Here is a 7,351-nt window from a genome sequence, read left to right on the forward strand (position 1 = left end):
ACCTCATCAAATTGAAATAAATATTTACATTATTGCATTTACCTAATAAAAATTTTCATTGACCGTCTTCATAGGTTCATGTGAATAAGAGATATATATGATGATCCACATTGAACATTCACAAAAGAATCGACAATATTATTTTGTGCAAAGCTTATTATTCAAATCTTCACTTAAATTTTCTAAATTGATAATCACGTGCAACACACGTGTCGAAAAACTAGTTAACTTAAGAGTCCAAACACCTTAAATAGATCAGCACAAAATTACACTACTACAAAAGGATTCAACAATAAGTTTGAACATAATTTGATTTCAGTGCTTAGTGTCAACTAAATTGAGTGAGTCGAGCGGTTGTTGGAATATCATTTACACATCGCACTAAATTTTAGTGTTGACCACTAAACTCCAACAGGTTATTAATATTAGTTTTTTTTTGTGTTAGCACTGAACTCTATTAATTTTGTCCAATCAAATATTAATTGACGGCTACAAAATTTTCAGGACAACATAAATAATAAAGGCTAAATCCAACATTAAAGTGTCAGTGAACTAAGAAAAGGAAAAATTCTGACGTTCCAGGCTTGTTTAATTAATGAGAAATTAATTTTCTCATTATTAAGTTGATGCGGAGGCAGGAGATATTAGATCAGTAAAGCCTTTTAGTGATAGAATAATTTTTTATGTAATTAGTTCAGTTATTGCCACTAGTTGACATATTCATTAAGATTATCAGTTCAAATAATCCAGGCTCTGATACTACATGTAAGATTAAATACTTTAATACACATCAGGATTTTGAACACGATAATCTTACATATAGATCGTTAGGGGCACATACCTGATGCAAAAGACATCATCACAGAGAAAAGCGGGAGCGTTAGTCGTAAATTAATTTCTACCTCCTTACCCTAGCATTACGTTACCACAGTTGTCAACCATAGAACTAATGTAGAGAATATGTGGTAACCCTAATGGATGGAGGGAGGACCAATTTATAGAGGTTATGACTTAATCTGATATGCCCATCAAGTAACCGATGTATGGACGAGATCTATTCTTCATTAAATATTATTTATGGTATTACTTGGATCACAAGTAAACTTGGACCACAAATAAACTTAGGTCATAAGTAAGAAATTATTCTTATGCTTAGGACTAACAAAAAAAAATTTATTCTTTTATTATGTATCTATTTGTTACATGTGTGTGCCTTAGTGATTGAATTCTATTTTTTTTATTTGAACATGCATTGTAGCTCATTTGCAACTATTGACATGCTTTATAATTGAACTTTGTTGATTGCTTTCTGCATGTGTTTGTATGATGTGATTAGATGGTATGCTTTTTCATTTGCTACTTAAGTCCTATTGTTTGCAAAGTATGATCGAGTCAAGTTCATGAACATTAGTAATATGATAAAATGGTAACTAACATGTTATATATTATATGAATTAAGCTAGGTACACTAATCATGTACAACATATTTAAACTGCTAGTGTATATTTATTTTGAAATACATGGATAGAAATGGGCGAAGAATTAGAAGGACATGTCGGGGAAGTAAGGAGAAGAGGATGTTCAATTTTAAAGGATGATTTTTTGCCTAAAGAATCATTCAGGAGTTGGGGAAATTATGTAAATTCATTGAGTAACACACCAGGTCGAATTTTAGATCGAGTTGTGACACGTTTGGATCGAGTTCTTATTGGTCTTGAAGCTCGTACTGATGTTGGTCCTGCAGTTGTCCTATCTTATGTTGTTTCTGGAATCTCAACTATGTTAGCCGTATTTTTCTACACTGAGTTTGTTGTGGAGATTCCAGTGGTAGGTAGGTATGTATGTAAATTCACACTCACTCAACTTACTTTCTAGTTTAGTAGATTGATGTTTTATAAAAGAATCTCAAAACCACAAATAAAGAAAATTAATTATAAATTTGTCATAATTGAAGTGGACTAATTAAAGGGAACAAACGTCATTTTCTTTAAGTACATGCATTATCATCAAATAATTAATCGTCTTCATGTTTATGACATTTATTTCTCAATAAATTTGCATTTGTTCATCTCTCTCTAAACATACACTTTCCATGAGCATATCTAAAGACACTTTGAAATGTAGTATCCTCAGTTCAATCATCCCACATGTTTATATTTATGTACTGTACCGCACTCACTTTTTGTTACTTACAATTTTGTCTAAAACAAGTTAAGAATTTGAGAACTGTATTTAGGATGATCATTTCATTTGTATACTAGTCTAGGACTCAACTTTGTGAGAATATCTTTTAGACTTTAATACATTAATACTAGAAATGCATGATATCAGTAAAGTGATTACAGGGCTGACTGCTTAATGAAGAAGTAAAATAGATGAGATGCCTCATTCACCTGGTTATTAGGATGGATAATACTACACTATATATATATATTATTGTTTGTGTACTAATATTATAGATTCAAGCCATGATATGGGCAGGGGAGAGTATTTTGTAGAACTCAGATCTGACATAATGTGTAATTGTGACAAAGGTACCTTGACATTGAGAGAATGGAAACGAAAAGAAATAGAGGAAACGTGAACCTTCTTTTTTATTTTTAGAGAAAACTATTTTATTTTTTTTTTGTCATTTTCTTGCTTCATTCATCATGATTTCTTTACCTTGATCATCAACATGTAAGTTTTTTCTCTTCTTATGTTCAAATGCTTGCGTTTTATCAATTTTGAAAAGAATTATAAGGTAAAAAGTTTAAAATATTTTTAGGTGGTTCCTTACTTGAGGGTAGAGTTGAGTGACTTTGTAACATTCTTCTTGAATATGTAATTGGCTCAGCCGCAATGGCTCGTTCTTCGACTTCCTATTTTGCTACACTTTGTGGCCACCAACCTGATGATTTTCGTATCATTGTAAATACTCTTGCAGAAGGCTACAATCACCTAGATCCAATAGCTATTGGTGTTTGGCTTATAGTTTCCATCACTGCTTGTAAAAGCACCAAAACTTCTTCTAGGATCAACTATACTGCATCATTATTCATGTTTTAATCCTCCTCTCAGGGACGGCTGGTTAGGCTTAAAAAAAAGTCCTTGGCCTTAGGCCCCCAATTTTAAGGGCCCCATTTTTTAGTTAATTAGCTAGGATTAAAGTAAAAAAAAAAAATTAGATCTAAGACAATAAATGCAAACGGCATTAATGAAGTGATAAATATGACTATTACTTTTTAACTTTCCAATAAAAAGTTGTGTACTTATGTTTTTAATGTACAAGTTTATTCCAAAGATTTAAATAAGGTATTTTGTTTTTGTTGTAAGTTATTTAATACGATCTTTAATGCAAAGAATAATAAGTTAGCTAAAGAAGGTAGTAGAGATTGGAAAAATCTTACTACTAAGCTTAGAAATCATGAAACAACTAACCAACATATTATTAATATGAGTTCATGGATTGATTTAGAATTTAGATTGCGTAATAATAAAATAATCGATAAAAACATTCAAGACCAAATTAATAGAGATAGAGAACATTGAAAAAATGTATTGTCAAGAATTATTTCTGTCATAAAAACTCTTGGAGGAAATAATTTGGCGTTTAGGGGGGAAAATGAAAAAATCTATCAAGAAAATAACAGAAACTTCTTGAGTTTTATTGAAATGATTGCAGAATTTGATCCAATTATGCAAGAACATATTCGACGAATCAAACATGATGTAATTCATAATCATTATCTTGGACATAATATACAAAATGAATTAATAAATTTATTGGCAAGTGAAATTAAGAACAAGATTATTGAAAAAGTTATAAAAACAAAGTATTTCTCTATCATACTTGATTGCACGCCAGATACAAGTCATCAAGACCAAATGTATTTTATAATACGGAGTGTAGATATTTTGGCAACTCCAATAAATGTAACCGAATATTTCTTAGAATTCTTAAAAGTGGATGATACAAGTGGAAAAGGCCTTTTTGAAGTTATTTTAGATGAAATAAAATGTATTGGACTTGATATTGATAATTTAAGAGGACAAGGATATGATAACGGGTCTAATACGAAGGGAAAACACCAAGGAGTGCAAAAAAGACTTCTTGATATAAATCCTAGATCATTTTATACACCATGTGGTTGTCATAATCTAAATTTGGTACTTTGTGATATGGTTAATTCTTGTACGAAAGCTATATCATTCTTTGGAGTGGTACAACGTATATATTCACTATTTTCTTCGTCTACGAAGCGGTGGAAAATTTTAAAAGATAGTGTACCTAGTTTAACTCTTAAATCATTGTAAGTCGTTGAAAATGTTAAAGCAATAAGGTTTCAAACTCCACAAATAAGAGATGCTTTATTTAAATTAGAAGAAGTTAGTGATGATCCAAAAATTAAAAGTGAAGCTAATTGTTTAGCAATTTTTCAGCTTGAAAATTTTAAATTTTTATTTGGTATGACTATTTGATATGATGTATTATTTGCTGTAAATTCAATTAGCAAAAGTTTACAATCAAAAGATATGCATATTGATGTCTCTATAGATCAATTAAGAGGTTTAGTTTCTTTTTTTAAAACATATAGAGAAGAAGGATTTACAAGTGTTGTGATTTCAGCTAAGGAAATTGCATTAGAGATTTATATAGAACCTGTATTTCGTAAGAAACGTGTAATTTATCGATAAAACAATTTGATGAGAATGTTGATAATGAAATCACAAGATCTCTTGAAGAATCATTTAGAGTTGATTACTTCTTATACATAGTAGACCAAGTCATCTTTTCACTTCAAAATAGATTTGAACAATTTAAAGTATATGAAAATATTTTTGGTTTTCTATTTTGTGGGAAAAAATTGAGATCATTAGATGACGAGAATTTTTAAAAATATTGTCTTAATCTTGAATGTTCCTTCAAACATAATACTCACTCCGATATTAACGTTTTAAACTTATTTTCTGAATTAAAAGTGTTAAGGGAAATCATAAAAGTAGAAGACAAAACTCTAATTGAGGTACTCAATCAAATAAAAAGACTTGATTCTTTTTCAAATTCTTACATTGCTTATAGAATAATGTTAACAATTTCTGTAACAGTCGCCTCAGCAGAAAGAAGTTTTTCAAAATTAAAAATAATAAAATCTTATTTAAGATCGACACTGTCTCAAGATAGATTAAGTGGTTTGGCTATATTATCGATTGAAAAAGAATTATTAGAAGAGATTGAGTACAAAAAAAATTATTAATAACTTTGCATCACAAAAAGCTAGAAAAATAGATTTAAAATAAAAATATTTAGAATTTTTAATATTTTTTTTAAAGCCTCTAGTTTGATTTTGGCATTAGGCCACCAACGGGTTTGAGCCGCTCCTACCTCCTCTTCATCATCATTGCCGGTTTAATCCATGCCGATAAAAATAGCTTCACCCCTTTTATGCCATGTGGTCCTTGTGGTGTATTTAAATCATCAGCTGTATTATTCTTGCTTATACTGGTTTTGATGTTGTTTCAACTATGGCTGAGAAAACCAAGAATCCAGGTAAGGACATTCCTATTGGTCTAGTTGGTTCTATTTTATTGACTACGGTATTGTATTGTGCACTAGCTTCTGTTCTTTGTATTATGCAATCGTATAAGATCATTGATATTAATGTCCCGTTCAAAGTTGCATTTGAGGCTGTTGGTTTAGGTTGGGGAAAATATATGGTTGCTGCAGGGGATCTAAAAGGTATGACCTCTGTTTTATTGGTAAATTTGTGTTGGACAAGCTCGTTATTTGACACAAATCTCTAGAACTCACATGATGCCCCCTTGGTTTTCGTATGTTGATGCCCCCTTGGTTTTCGTATGTTGATGCTAAATCTGGAACACCAGTCAATGTCACTATATTCATGATGACATTTAGTGCAATTCTTACATTATTTACAAGTCTTGATATACTTTCAAATCTTTTGTCTATCTCTACACTCTTTATTTCATTCTTGTGGCCCTTGCTCTTCTTGTTCGACGTTACTATGTCAGTAATGTGACCACTAGAGAGAATCGAAACAAGCTTCTTGTTTTACTAGCACTCATTATAGCATCATCTGTTGGCACTGCTATTATTTGGGGAAGGGATATTGTATAACATTGCTAATATGGTTCTTAGCAACTGTTGGGAAAACATGAATTTTGGTGTCAAAAGCAAGGATCCCAAAGGTTTGGGGGTGTACCATCTGCATCCATTGCCATAAATTTTTTTTCCTTTTAGCTTCCATGGATAAGGATTCATTCGCTATTTGGACTGTCCTCATTTTGATATACTATGTGTTCTTGGGCTTGCATGCCTCTTATGAGGAGATTCAGAAGAATGCAGAATGGGACAAGGTTGAAGAAGTAAATACAAATTATGAATTTGATGATAGTGTCAATAGTAAAAATGAGCACCTTGCTTCGAGTAAATAATTAATTTCATATTTTTGTTCTTTTGTTTTCTTTTTGTTGTTGAATTGCTAGTCTACATGTGTTGAATTTGAAGTAGGTTTGGAATTGTTTTCTATAGTTTATTACAATATGTTTGAATTGTATACATATTTTACTATAACGAGTAAAATTTAGAGGAATTAAACTTCTCGAAACATGTAAAATGAACAACTCAAATGATGTCTTATAAGAACGTATCAAGTCACATAGACAACTGACTAAAAATTAGGCAGCAAGTGATCAACTAAGGCACATAGCATGTGAAGACTCTTGTTACGATAATCTAAGTTCTTATTGACTCATATGGGAGAAACGTGTGATATGAGACCGTGCCTTAGAAGAGAAAGAGGTTTTAGCCTTACATACCTCAGTTTCTAATTTTGAAAAGTTAAAAGGAGTCAATCCGTTCTTAGTGATGCTACTCTATATTAATGATGCATAATTAAGTAAACACTACAGTTAATCACAATATGAGCCCACAAAATAGTAGCTAAATACATGGAAGGCAACAAGTATGTCTAACCCTCAAACACTTGGGGCCATTTGATTACTGGTTAGAGTTAAGCAGGTTTAGTTATGCATGTATTAGTTATGCAGGGTTTAGTTATGCAGATATTAATTATACAAATATTAGTTTCATAGATATTATTTATGTAGGATTTAGTTATGTAGAAATTATATTACATAAATTATAACTTATTGATTATTTAATTTATTGTAAATTAATATACTTTTTAAAAAAAATCAAAAATTATAAAATCCATGCTTATAAACAAGCAGTATCCAAAATAAATAAAATGCAACAGTCCCTCGGGGGTGGGGTGGGGTGTAAAAACGACGAAACTCAAAAACACCCCAGGGGTCGTTCTGGTTTTTTTTTTTTGGGTGGTTGTGTGGG

General features: G+C 31.0%; 1 pseudogene; it reads left to right on the forward strand.

Annotated features, from left to right (window-relative positions):
* The first annotated feature begins 1,530 nt into the window (after positions 1 to 1,530).
* On the forward strand, positions 1,531 to 6,435 carry LOC125847014 (cationic amino acid transporter 1-like; annotated as a pseudogene).
* The last annotated feature ends 916 nt before the right edge of the window (positions 6,436 to 7,351 follow it).

Source organism: Solanum stenotomum, chromosome 12 (assembly GCF_019186545.1).
Source record: "Solanum stenotomum isolate F172 chromosome 12, ASM1918654v1, whole genome shotgun sequence".
NCBI lineage: Eukaryota > Viridiplantae > Streptophyta > Magnoliopsida > Solanales > Solanaceae > Solanum > Solanum stenotomum.